Raw genomic sequence first — 14,519 nt, forward strand, 5'->3', positions numbered from 1 at the left:
GAAGCTGAGCAAAAAACATCTTGAGTTCTGAGGAAGTGGCGTAGTCAGTGTTCACAGCAGACAACTTCTGAACTTGTAGATGGAGTGAGTTCAGGTGTTGAATTGTTGACAGCTGTATCTCTGCCAACTTGGCAAGTGAATCCTGCTTAGCTTGCTGGGCTTGGAGTGACAAGACTACATTCAGCAGATCCTTGAGTCCCTTGACTTCGTTGAGAAACAGAGTGACCTGGGAGAGCTGAGTTGTCTCAGGAATTGAAGATCCAGCAGCAGGCGAAGCGGAGTGTTGAAGATCATGGATGAGTGCTTGCACTGAGTCAATGAGCTTTTTGCCGGACTCAGTGGCATCCCGATGTACATCAGCATGACCAGAAGAAAGTGGAGTGAAAGGAGTACCCGGGTCAGTGACTGGATGACTTGGCTCAATCTGCACTTGAGTTGGAGGTAAGGTTGATTGATCAGCAGAGAGGTTGGTGATGGAAGTCATAACCCGAACACTGTCTATGCTGACGGCAGAAGGATGAGGAGTCAGCACCATGCTTGAGGAAACAGCATGGACAGTGCTTGGTTCAACCTGACTTGTTGAAGTGGTGGAAGTGGTATGCTCGGCATGTTCCTGTTGAGAAGAAACAGAGGCTTGTTTTTCCAACGGCGTTGTAGTAGAGGAAGTTGAGGGCCGTTTGAAAAATTTTAATTGGACGGTAGAAGGATCCTTTGTTGTCTTGGAGAGGACAAGTTCAGGAATAGTCAGTGATTGCACAGGAGGCTCACTGACCATTTTCTCACTGGCCTTAACCAGCGTTCGCCTTCTACGCGGTGGAGTGGTATGATGAGCAGGTTCTTCTGAGTGAGTAGGAGAAGGTTCCTTGCGCTCAGTATGGGTCTGGTCAGCTTGCTCAACTTGCTCAACTCCAGTAGCTAACTCGGTGTCAGTTTGCACAGCTCCACACTCTAACCCAGTGTTAGCATCCTCAGCTTCAATTTCGCTGGCATATTCCTCAGAATCCTCAGCGTCATCCTGACCGCTGGCTTCTTCTTCTTCTTCCTCAGTACTATCTCCATCAAGTTCTTCCTCAACTTGAGAGATGAAGTGATCATCTAGTTGGACCTCAGGCTCCTCAGACTCAGCACCTGTACCTTGACACTGGGTGAAGTGAGAGTCACCCGGTACAATGAAGTCGGTCGGTATGGCTTCCAGAGGAGTCAAAGTTGAAGTCTTCTGCTTCTTCTGAGGTTGCTCAGCAGCTTTCTCAGTTCCAGGCTCACCTTGCCTGGTTCTCTTCTCAGCTGACTTACCAGCTGACCTTTGCCTCTTTGCTGGAGACTCAACATTTTTAGAAGGAGTCTCAGCAGATTTCCTCTTGCGAGAAGCTGGGGCCTTAGTTCTTCGCTCTTTCTTTGGCTCAGAAGTTTCCTCAGCTTGGCCAGCATCAGCAGCAGCAGCAGCAACTTTACCTTTCTTCAAAGGCTGTCCAAACTTCAGTGCCCTCAGCGAGGCAGCTGTGATCTCGGTTTCTCTGAAAGATTCCTCACCTTCGAGGTCAATCTTGTGATCAAGAAGAATTCGAGTTATGAGTGACCCAAGTCTCATCGTACCCATGCTGCGTAGGAACCCAGCAACTAAGAAGACCGGCATGTTGATGGGGGTGTACGTCAGCATGTGCCATATGAAGCATTGTTCAAAGTTGGTTGCTGATGTAGTGCAGTTCATCTTTGGGTAGATGAAATAGCTCAGCAGGTAGTGAGCCATCTTCTGGTGCTGTCCCATTGAAGATGCTGAGATCTCTCCTGAGTGACCCTGAGGTTTGCAGAAGGTATGGACGTAGTTGGTTTTGTCCTGATCTCCTGACTTCCTCAGCCTTACTCCCTCGGTTTTGAGCTGGAGGAGATTTCCTATGTACAGAGGGTTGATGAAGATGGTTTTCCCTTTTACTTCAGTGCTTAGGTAGTCGGCGGAGTCACTGGAAACCTTGAGGTTGTGGTAAAATTCTCTCACTAGGTCAGGATAGGTCTCATCCCTGACCGAGAACAGCCCAGTCCATTCGTTCTTTGCTATCCATTCGGCAAATGGTTGTTCGTTCTGTACAAAGTGCTCCGAAACCCATCTGGAGGGTTCTACCTTCCATTCAGATATATTGTCGAAGACCTTGGAGTAGGTCTTGATCTTAATAGCTTTCTCTTTGCCAGAAGTTTGGCCAGTTTTACCCTTGCTCGGTGTAGAAGGGTTTTGTGAAGGTTCATCAGAGCTGGACTTTTGGTGGCCGGCACCGGAGACTTTGAAAGATAACTTAGTCATTCTTCGGAGATGGAGGAATTAGAGGAATTTGAAAGAAAAGAAGTTCTAAGTGATTTCTTTGCCTTAAGAATTGATTAAGCGTAAAGAGTAAAAGATGGGGAAATACCCATAATTTATAGACGAATTGAACGGTGTGGATCTTAATCGAATCCATGTGTCAGTTTTGCCTTGGGATCATGTACCGACAACGATCCTGGCATTTATGACACATTACGGTGAATACGTCATCCTAGGCTATACGCGTGCTTTGCATTTATGCTAACGGATTAATCACTCAGTATGTAGAATGTCAAGCATTTGATATTCTGAGTGGTCAGTGCAGTATTTAAGGATGATTTTAAGTTCAAGTTCTAAACTAATTTACTCAGTATGCAAGTTTTACTCAGTTATTGTATATTCAGACAGTTCCGATGAGTAACTCAGCAAACAATAAATCATTCAGTATGTAATTCACTCGGCATTCATATTCATTTAGCACAGGAATTCACTGAAGAGGATTAAACATACCAATTGCTTCTCTCAGTATGCTGAACTGCTCACGAGCCAGTGGCTTCGTGAAGATATCCGCAAGCTGTTCGTCAGTTGGGACAAAGGTCAGCTTGATCTCACCCTTGAGTACATGGTCTCTAATGAAGTGATGTCTGATGCTGACATGCTTCATTCTGCTGTGTTGAATTGGGTTCTTGGACAGATCAATTGCACTTTTGTTGTCACATTTGACCTCAATTGTCTTCGTTTGAACACCATAATCTTCAAGTTGTTGCTTGATCCATAGGACTTGAGCAACACAATGACCATCAGTAGTGTACTCAGCTTCAGTGATGGACAAGGCTACTGACGCCTGCTTTTTGCTGAACCAGGATACAAGACAGCTTCCTAAGAAGTGGCATCCTCCAGAGGTGCTTTTTCGTTCCAGCTTATCTCATCCATAGTCAGCGTCAGTGTATCCGATGAGTGTAAAATCATGAGTGTTTGGATACCACAAACCTGCGTTCACTGAGCTTTGCAAATATCTAAGGATCCTTTTTACAGCAATGTAATGAGATTCCTTAGGGTTAGATTGATATCTAGCACAGTAGCATACTGAAAACTGAATGTTCGGTCTACTAGTTGTTAAGTAAAGTAGAGAGCCTATCATACCTCGATATAACTTGCTGTCTACTGACTTACCATTCTCATCAGCGCAGAGGATAGTGTCAGTGCCCATAGGAGTGGATATTGGCTTGCAATTTTCCAAGTCATATTTCTTTAAGATCTCCTTGGCATATTTGGCTTGACTGATGAAGATGCCATTCTTTCCTTGTTTAATTTGAAGACCGAGGAAGAAGTTGAGTTCTCCCATCATGGACATTTCAAACTCAGTCTGCATTTGTTTGCTAAACTCCTTGCACATTGATTCGTTAGTTGCACCAAATATTATATCATCAACATAAATTTGGGCCAGCAGGGTATCTTTACCCTTTTTCTTAATGAATAAGGTTGTATCAGCTTTACCCCTGACGTAATTTCTAGTCAGCAGGAAACTGGTCAGCCTCTCATACCAATCACATGGTGCTTGCTTGAGGCCGTACAGAGCCTTTTTGAGTTTGTAAACATGGTTTGGGAACTTAGGGTCCTCAAAACCTGGAGGTTGATTTACATACACCTCCTCGTTTATAACTCCATTAAGAAATGCACTTTTGACATCCATTTGGAATAGTTTAAAATTCATGTAAGATGCATATGCACATAATATTCTAATTGCCTCTAGCCTTGCCACTGGGGCAAAGGTCTCACCATAGTCTATACCTTCTTGCTGACTGTAGCCCTGAGCTACAAGCCTTGCTTTGTTCCTGACTACGTTTCCTTGTTCATCCATCTTGTTCCTGAAGACCCATCTTGTTCCGATGGTCTTTTGACTCTTTGGATGAGGCACTAACTCCCATACATCATTTCTTCGAAATTGATCGAGCTCCTCTTGCATTGCGTTCATCCAGAACTCATCGTACTCAGCTTCAGCGAAATTCTTCGGTTCTTGTACTGAGATGAAAGCAACATTGCTGAGGTACTTCCTGAGTTGATTCCTCGTCATCAAGGTATTCCCAGCAGAATCAAGGATTGCACTTTCGGAGTGCCCTCTTGGAATCCTTATTTCTTTGGGTAGATTTATGTCTTGTGCTGTTCCTGTTTCAACAATCTCTGCAGAAGTAGATGGGTCAGTAAAAGTAATCTTAGGTTCACTCTTACTCTTGGTCAGCCTTTTCGTGAATGACTCAGTAGCTGGTTCTGAGTCAGCGATGGTTACTGAGTTTGAATCATCTTCGGTCAGCGGCTGGTATCTACCTGCAGGGTCAGTTTCATCGAACTCTACATGTATTGACTCTTCTAACACTTGAGTTCGCTTATTAAAAACTCTGTATGCTTTGCTGTTTGTTGAGTAGCCCAAAAAGATAGCCTCATCAGCTTTTGAATCAAACTTTGCTAAGCTATCTTTGGTATTTAAAATAAAACATCTACAGCCGAAGGCATGAAAGTATCCAATATTGGGCTTTCGTCCTTTCCAAAGTTCATAGGGGGTTTTCTTTAATATAGGTCTAAGGCCTTGTTTGATAAACCACTTAATTACTTAAATTAAAATATTAAACACTTATTTAATTTAAGTGCGTTTGATAACGGTTGTTCCTCTACCACTTAAATTAGTTAATTAAGTGAAAAACCACTTATTTTGATAAGTCAAAATATTTAACTTAACATTTTAAGTTAAACAATATCAACTAATATTTTTATTAAAGCTACATCATTCAATACGTTCAGCACTTATAATATTCAGCACTTAAAATCCAGTACTTATTTTGTCAGCACTTAATTTTCAGTTTTATCAAACAACACCTAACTAGAGCCCTATTAAGAATACAGCATGCTGTGTTAACAGCCTCTCCCCAAAAATACTTTAGAAGCCTATGCTCATCCAGCATTGTCCTGGCTATTTCAACCAGAGTTTTGTTCTTCCTTTCCATAACCCCATTTTGCTGAGGTGTTCTAGGAGCAGAAAAATTGTGGTCAATGCCGCTGGCTTCACAGAATTCAACAAACTTTTGGTTTTTGAATTCTCCACCGTTATCACTACGGATATGAGCTAATTTTAAGTCTTTTTCATTTTCAATTTTTCTAACCAAATTTGAAAATGTCTCAAAGGTCTCATCCTTGCTGGTCAGCAAGATAACCCACGTATACCGAGAGAAGTCATCTATAATGACCAAGGAAAATCTTCTTCCACCCAGACTCAGCGGCTGGACTGGACCAAAGAGATCCAAGTGTAGTAATTTTAACGGACGTTTAGTTGAGACAATGTTTTTACTGTGAAAAGATTGTTTGGTTTGTTTTCCAGCTTGGCAAGCGTGGCATAATTGATCTTTTTGAAATTTAAGTTCGGGCAGTCCCTCAACCAATTGCTTTCTTGCTAGTTTGGCCAGGAGGTCCATGCTTACATGACCAAGTCTCCTGTGCCATAGCCAGGAATTTTCTTCCTTTGTTACTAAACACACAGTTTTTGAAAACTTTTTCTCTAAGTCTAGCATAAAGACATTATCTATCCGAGGGGCAGTTAAAATTAACTCATTTGTTTTACCCTCGTATATTTTACATCCAGTAGCATCAAATATAACTTTTCTCCCATTGTCATATAGCTGAGCTACGCTGAGTAAGTTATATTTGAGTCCGCTGACTAGGGAGACAGATTCAATAGTAGGATTACCTCCGATGGTTCCTGAGCCTACTATCTTACCCTTCTTGTTGTCTCCAAAACTTACGCTCCCTCCTCGTTTACGTTCAAACGTGATGAACTGAGTTTCATCACCCTTCATATGCCTTGAGCATGCGCTGTCAATATACCACATCTTTGACTTTTCGGCACATCTCAGGCTTACCTGCATTGTAACTAGTTACTTTTAGGTACCCAATTCTTTTTGGGTCCTGACTTGTTAGGTGCAACAGGTATAGCATCATACTTTATTTTATGGCGGCATACATGGACAGTATGGCCATTCTTTCCACAGAAGTCACAACTGACCTTCTGTTTAGGATTTTTTACTGACTTGTCAGCACCCCAGTGCTGAGCATGCCAGCACACCTTAGTGGTGTGTCCTAACTTCCCACAAAAGTCACACTGGACTTTTCGCTGGGGATTCCATCTCTGCCGAGTACCTTGGTACTGAGTTCTCAGAGGAATGTTATTTTTATTTGGAACCTTTAGTTGGTTCTGGATGGTTGTGACGTCCTTCCTCAGTTTCTTTGAAACTAATTGGACTTCAGAGACATACTCATGCATGATCTTCATGTTATCATATAGAGTCGAATTGTCCTGAAGAAGGTATCTGAGGTCACTCAGTTTGACCTCTTCCACTTCGTCACAACGTCTGCTGAGTGCTCTAACCTTTTTATTACACTTCTTAACAAGTGTATAGAGATCACTCAGGGCATTAACCATATCGTTTCTGAGCTGGGGAAGAGAAATTACCTCATTTGATTGCTCTTCATCATCTGATGCGATGGATGGGTCAGCATGCTTAGAGACGCATGGCTCAGCAAGTTCGTCAGCCATAAAGCATATCTTCGCTGACTCGGTGGCCTCAGTTTCTATTGATGAAGATTCATCACTGTCACTCCAAGTAGCCACCATTGCCTTCTTCCCACTCTTCTTGTCTTTCCTCAGCGTGGGGCAGTTTGACTTAATATGGCCAGCTTGATGGCACTCAAAGCATGTAATGGGCTTTGAGCTGTCCTTTCTGTATTTGCTGTCGCTTGAGTCAGCCTTATACTTATCAAACTTTTTGTAAGGCTTTTTAGAATATTTGTCGTTCTTCTTGAACAGCCTCTTCATCTTTCTTGTGAACATGGGCATCTCCTCATCATCAGTTGAACTCCCGTCAGTGGAGTCAGCCTTCATGACAAGTGACTTCTGCTTCTTGTCATCAGATTTTTCCTTCACCTCAAAGTTTTTCATGGATATCTCATGGGTCAGCAATGAACCGATGAGTTCGTCATATTTGTAGGTGGTTAAATCATGAGCTTCCTCAACTGCTGTCTTCTTTGCTTGCCAGTCTTTTGGAAGACTCCTGAGTATCTTTTTGACTTGTTCTTCCTCAGTGAAGATTTTCCCAAGTCTCTTGAGCTCATTAATGATGTTGGTGAACCTTGCGTTCATGTCTGAAATGCCCTCATCATTGTTCATCTCGAACAGCTCGTACAGTCTCATCTGCTGATTCACCTTGGATTCTTTTACTTTGTTTGTTCCCTCATAAGTGACTTCCAGCTTCTTCCAAATCTCTTGTGCCAACTCACAACCTGAGATTTTGTTGTATTCTGCAGCATCGAGCGCACAGTGAAGCATATTGATAGCCGAAGCATGGTTTTGAAGCTTCTTAAGATCATCCTCTATCCATTTGGCCTCAGCTTTTATAACTGTTTGGCCAGCCACAACCTCAACAGGTACAAACGGCCCTTGGACTATAGATAGCCAGGCACTCATGTTTGTAGCCTGAATGAAGTTTTTCATCCTATTCTTCCAGAAGATATAGTTTGACCCGAAGAATAGGGGAGGCCTAGTAATAGACAGCCCCTCAGGCAGTATTTGAGTTGTTTGGTTTCCAGGGAGAAACCGAGTGCTGTTTTCACCCATGGTAGGGATCAGCTCAAGGTTGTTAGACCTTTTAAAGTGAGCTTTTAGAGCTCTGATACCACTTGTTGGTCCCTTATTTAGTTGCAAGTATAGTTCCAAGGGGGGGTTAGGAACTATTTAAACTTTTTTGCAATTTAGGCAGACTTCTTTTACTAAAGAAAAGGTTTGAACAGCGGCGCTGAGTAAACAGCAAGATACTGGCTTCGTCAACAGGTGACTAGGTCAGTTTTTTAGCTTGAGTCAGGAGATAGCACTTAGAGTCTATTCCCGAGCTCTTACGTTTTTATGCGCACAACTCAACTTGACCTCTTGACTTGGTCAGTTTTGATTGTTTAAGCAAGCAATATAAATAAGGAGTCAAAGGTTTATAAATACTTCACTCAGCAGATTTATCCAGGTTCGGCTTCTTCTAAGCCTACGTCCTGTCCCCGGAACACGTCCGAGATTTCGAATCCTCTACTGAGCTCTTTAAAGGTAGAGTCTCAAACCTTTTACAATATCAGCAATTGAGTATGACAAGAGTACCTTCCTCTATACTTCTACTCAATCCTAATCTCTCCGCTGAGTACTTAAAACCGAGTACTCAGCCTCTCCTTTCTATCTCTAGAAATGATAAGTGTTTTTGTCCTAATACAAAGATGTGCTAAGACACTTTAGACGATTTACAATCACTCTAGACTTTTACACAGATATGAAAATGTAGTGTAAGAATTTTGCTTTGCTTCTTGCTTGCAGAACTTGTGGAGATTTGGTCAGCGTAATGGCTTGATAAAGTTCTGTGTGTTGTGAAGCTTGTGATGGCACTATTTATAGAGACGTCTGGTCATTTGGTCATTTCGAATTTCGAAATAACCGTTGGAGGGAAACGGCTATATGTCGTTGTCATCCTGACTTGCTCAGAGCTCTCGGCCAATCACAATCGTGTATCTTCTGTCCTCGGTCAGCTCAGCAAATGGTCTCTCCTTTTATGGTAAGGTCAACTGGACAGCATACTGTGTCGTCTGAACTTTGCCAAAAGAGGAAACACTTTGTCTGGAAGTTTTCCTTCGTCAGCTGCTGTCTTGTACGTTTGTCGAGACTACTCAGCAGCTTCATCTTGAAGTTGTTCCCGAAGGTCTTCTAGATCCTTCCGTTTGCTGAGTTGCATTTTGTTCAAAACGGCAACGTTTCACTCAGCAGCTTCATCTTGAAGTTGTTCCCGAAGGTCTTCTAGATCCTTCCGTTTGCTGAGTTGCGTTTTGTTCAAAACGGCAACGTCTTAACATACGCGGGCCGAGTGTACTGAGTTGTTTGACTTGGGCCTTGGCTTCCGTATTGGGCTTGGGCCTTTTTATCCTTATATCTTATAACAGTTTTAACTCAACATTGAACAAACACATTAGTAGAATAAATTAAAGCATTTAAAATTAGTGTGTTTAGAATATGTATTTTAAGTTATACTTAAACAATTTTGTCAAATCAAAATTATGTGGAAAGGTGTTTCAACAGGGAGGAGCAGGAATTCTAAAAGAGTCGGTTAAGACAACGGCGGTTAGCACGGCGGACAGCTCCTTAAGTTTGTCGGCACTTTCATTAATGTCGTCAAAGATAATAACGCCTTCATTCAAGACCTCTTTTGGTATGCCGATTTCAGCAGCGCTGAGCAGGCTCAGGATGTAGGCTTGTGACTTACCTACCCAGGTAATTGTATCTGACAGCGCAGCAAAGACTTGATGAAAGGTCTTGAGCTGTGCTGAGTCATAGTATTGGCGTTGGATATTATTATGACGCACATGTGTGAAGGTCCTTTGGGTAGTGACCAGAATCTCATTCTGCTTCATCTGGTCAGTGTCCATCTCTTGTTTATTTAAGTTCAGTAGATGAACTACTTCGCTTATTTGCTCCACCGAGCATTGAGAGTAGGAGGCCAGCTGATTGTTGGTCTTGATTTGCTCAGTGTGAAGCTGGGCAAAAAGCATCTTAACTTCATCAGAAGTGGCATACTGAGTATTCGCAGCTGACAGGGTCTGGAATTGGCCTTGAAGAGTGTTAAGATGTTGAACAGTTGTCAGCTGGAGCTCAGCCAGCTTGGTTATTGAGTCCTGCTTGGGCTGATGTGATTGAATTGAAATCATATCACTTAACAGATCCTTCAGTCCTTTAACCTCATTTAAGAGTTGAATGACCTGGGACAGCTGAGTTGATGCATTGTTACTAGACCCATCAGTAGGTTGAGCAGATTGATGAATGTCCTTAATTAATGACTGCACCGAGTTGATGAGTTTTCTACCAGACTCGGTGGCATGCAGATAGTTGAGGGATTCATCATCATGTTGCCTAGTTTCTTCAGTATGACCAGTTTGTAGAGGAGTCAGAGTTATGATAGGGTCAGTGATTGGAAGTGTGTTTTCAAGCTGTACTTGATTTTCTGGAAGAGAGGATTGATCGGCAGTAGTGATGGTCGGTGAAGTAGTCATCCTAATGCTGTCAGTGCTGACTGGAGCAGGAATGGTCTGAGTCAGCACAGTGCTTGGAGCAACAACATTAACGAGAACTTGCTCGATCTGACTCGTTGAGTTTGCGGAAGCATTCAAGTCAGCTTATTCCTTTGGTGAAGAAATAGAGGCTTGCTTTTCAAGAAAAGCTTGTTGAGAAGACGGTGTTTGCTTACAGAAAAACTTAAACTTAAGAGAATAAGGATCTTTAGTCGGCTTTTGAATAGGGAGGTCAATGACCGTTTTCTGAGTTGCCTTTACTAATCTTCTTCTGCGAGGAGGAGTGTCAGCTTGGATAGACTCTCCTGAGTGAGAAGGAGAAGTCTCTTCTTGATCAGCATTAAGCTGATTAGCTTGGTCTTGTTCTTTATCTGCACCCAACTCAGTATTAGTTGGGTCAGCAGCTTCTTCTTCACTAGCTGTCTCCTCAGCGTCATCCTGACCGCTTTCTTCTTCTCCTTCTTCCTCATCATCCTGATCTGAGTTATCTAATTCTTCTTCCACCTGAGTGATGAAGTGATCATCCAGTTCCACATCATCTTCTTGATGCTCAGCTTCAGTTCATTGACACTGTGTGAAGTGTGAATCACCAGGAACAATGATGTCAGTGGGGATAGCATCAATTGGGGTCAGCTCTGAAGACTTCTTCTTCTTCAGAGGTTGCTCAGCACCCAGTCTTTCCTCTGTATCAGGCTCATCTTGTCTGCTTCTCTTCTCAGCTGACTGAGGTCTCTCCTGACCTTTTTGAGCAGCTGACTTAGGCTTCTTAGCCTGAGGCTCAACCTTCTTTGAAGGAGTCCCAACAGCTTTCCTCTTTTGGGCAGCTGGAGCCTTTGTCCTTTTCCCCTTCTTTGGGACATTTATCTCCTCATCAGCCTCATCAGCATGTTTGCCTTTCTTTATCGGTTGGTCATATTTTAAGGCACGCAGCGCAGCAGCTGTGATCTCAGAGCCTTGGGCCTCAGTTTCCTCGAACAGGTCAACCTGATGGTCTTTGAGGATTCTGGTTATGAGTGAGCCCAGCCTAAGAGTTCCAGTGCTCCTCTGGAAGCCAGCAATTAAGAAAACTGGCATATTAATGGGCTTGTAGGTCAGCATATGCCATATGAAGCATTGCTCGAAATTTGTCGCTGAGCTAGTGCAATTAATCTTGGGGTAGATGTAATTGGTCAGCAGATAGTGTGCCATCTTTTGGTGCTGGCCCATTGATGAACTTGAGATTTCTCCAGAATGGCCAGCGGGCTTGCAGAAGGTGGCAACGTACCCAGTTCCTTCATGATCACCCTTCCTTCTCAGCTTTGTTCCCTCATTCTTTAATTTCAGCAAATTGGCAAGGTAGGTAGGGTTGATGAAGATTGTTTTCTCCTTTACCACGGTTACTAGATAGTCCTGGTTATCATTAGCAACCCGTAAGTTGTGGTAGAATTCCCTTACTAGGTCAGGGTAAGTGGGATCTCTAATGGAGAACATCTCGGTCCAGTCATTCTTTGATATCCATTCACAGAATGGTTGCTCGGTTGTTACGAATGCCTCAGAGAACCATCGTGAGAAGTCTATTTTCCACTCTCTAATGTCCGTGAAAACTTTGGTGTAGGTTCTAACCTTGGTCGGCTTTCCCTTAGATGAGGTGGCTTGGCCAGCTTTGCCTTTGCTCGGCGTAGTGACTTTTGTAGCTTCAGGCGAAGTAGTTTGCCTGGAAGGTTCATCGGAACTGGTCTTAGGATGACCGGCACCGGAGATGTTAACGGAAACCTTAGTCATAGTTTTAGAGAAAGATTTGAAGGTTTTGAGAGTTTTTAGAGAGAGAATGCTTATGCCAGAAGATTCGGTAAGTGTAAAGAGATAACAATGGGGATTTGCCCATTATTTATAGCGGTGAAAAGTGGATCTTATCGAATCCATGTGTCAGTTTTGCCTTGGGATTGTCAACCGACAATGATCCTGGCTTTTATGACACATTCGGCGCATACGTCATCCTAGGTGGCTATTCGCGTGCTCTAGCATTAAATGCAACGGATCTTATACTCAGCGTTTTATATTTTGAGTGGTCAGTTTTATACATACGGATGATTTCTCAGTTTGAGATAACTACTCGGTGCCAATGTTTGCTCAGTATGTGATATTTATTCATTTAGCATTAAACAGTCAGTATACATTTAGCAAACAATGGATCATTCAGCATGTTAATTCACTCAGCATAATTTTATATTAAGAGCTGGAATTTACTGAAGAGGATTAAACATACCAATGGCTTCTCTCAGTATGCTGAACTGTTCATGAGCCAGTGGCTTTGTGAAGATATCCGCAAGCTGCTCATCCGTTGGGACGTAGGTCAGCTTTATCTCACCCTTGAGTACATGGTCTCTAATGAAGTGATGTCTTATGCTGACATGCTTCATCCTGCTGTGTTGAATTGGGTTCTTGGATAGATCAATTGCACTTTTGTTGTCACATTTGACCTCAATTGTCTTTGTTTGAACACCATAGTCTTCAAGCTGTTGCTTAATCCATAAGACTTGAGCAACACAGTGTCCAGCAGCAATGTACTCAGCTTCAGTGGTAGACAAGGCTATTGACGCCTGCTTCTTGCTGAACCAGGATACAAGACAGCTTCCTAAGAAATGACATCCTCTAGAGGTGCTTTTCCGTTCTAGCTTGTCTCGTCCATAGTCAACGTCAGTGTATCTAACGAGTGTAAAGCCATGAGTGTTGGGATACCATAAACCTGCGTTCACTGAGCTTTGCAAATATCTAAGGATTCTTTTTATAGCTATGTAATGCGATTCCTTAGGGTTAGATTGATATCTAGCACAGTAGCATACTGAGAACTGAATGTTCGGTCTACTTGTTGTTAAGTAAAGTAGAGAGCCTATCATACCTCGATACAATTTGCTGTCTACCGACTTACCATTCTCATCAGCGCAGAGGACAATGTCAGTGCCTATAGGAGTGGATATTGGCTTGCAATTTTCAAGATCATATTTCTTCAATATCTCCTTGGCATATTTAGCTTGACTGATGAAGATGCCATTTTTCCCTTGTTTGATTTGAAGTCCAAGAAAGAAGTTGAGTTCTCCCATCATCGACATTTCAAACTCAGTCTGCATTTGCTTGCTAAATTCCTTGCACATTGACTCATTAGTAGCACCAAAAATAATATCATCAACATATATTTGAGCCAGCAGGGTATCTTTACCCTTTCTCTTAATGAATAAGGTTGTATCAGCTTTGCCTCTGACATAGTTTCTAGTCAGCAGGAAACTGGTCAGCCTCTCATACCAAGCATGTGGTGCTTGTTTGAGGCCGTACAGAGCCTTTTTGAGTTTATAAACGTGGTTTGAGAACTTAGGATCCTCAAACCCTGGAGGTTGATTAACATAAACTTCCTCGTTTATAACTCCATTAAGGAATGCACTCTTAACATCCATTTGAAATAGTTTAAAGTTCATATAACTTGCATAAGCGCATAAAATTCTAATAGCCTCTAGCCTTGCCACTGGGGCAAAGGTCTCACCGTAGTCAATACCTTCTTGCTGACTGTAGCCCTGAGTTACAAGCCTTGCCTTGTTCCTGACTACATTTCCTTGCTCATCCAGCTTGTTGTGGAAGACCCATCTTGTTCCAATGGTCTTCTGACTCCTTGGATGAGGCACTAACTCCCATACATCGTTTCTTCTGAATTGGTCAAGTTCCTCTTGCATTGCGCTCATCCAGAATTCGTCTTCCTCAGCATCAGCGAAGTTCTTAGGTTCCTGAACTGAGACGAAGGCTACGTTGCTGAGGTATCTCCTGAGTTGATTTCTTGTCATCAGGGTATTCTCAGCAGCATCAAGAATGGCACTCTCTGAGTGTCCTCTTGGTATCCTTATCTCCTTTGGTAGATTGACGTCTTGTGCTGTCTATGTTTCAACAGTCTCTGCAGGTATAGATTGGTCAGTGAAAACAATTTGAGGTTCACTTTTACCTTGGGTCAGCCCTTGAGGGAATAACTCAGCGGCTGTATCTTGATCAGCGGGTACTGAGTGTGGATCATCCTCGGTCAACGGCAGATATCTTCCTGCAGGGTTAGTTTTGTCGAACTCAATATGTACTGACT

This window comes from Euphorbia lathyris, chromosome 7 (genome assembly GCF_963576675.1).
Source record: "Euphorbia lathyris chromosome 7, ddEupLath1.1, whole genome shotgun sequence".
Classification (NCBI taxonomy): domain Eukaryota; kingdom Viridiplantae; phylum Streptophyta; class Magnoliopsida; order Malpighiales; family Euphorbiaceae; genus Euphorbia; species Euphorbia lathyris.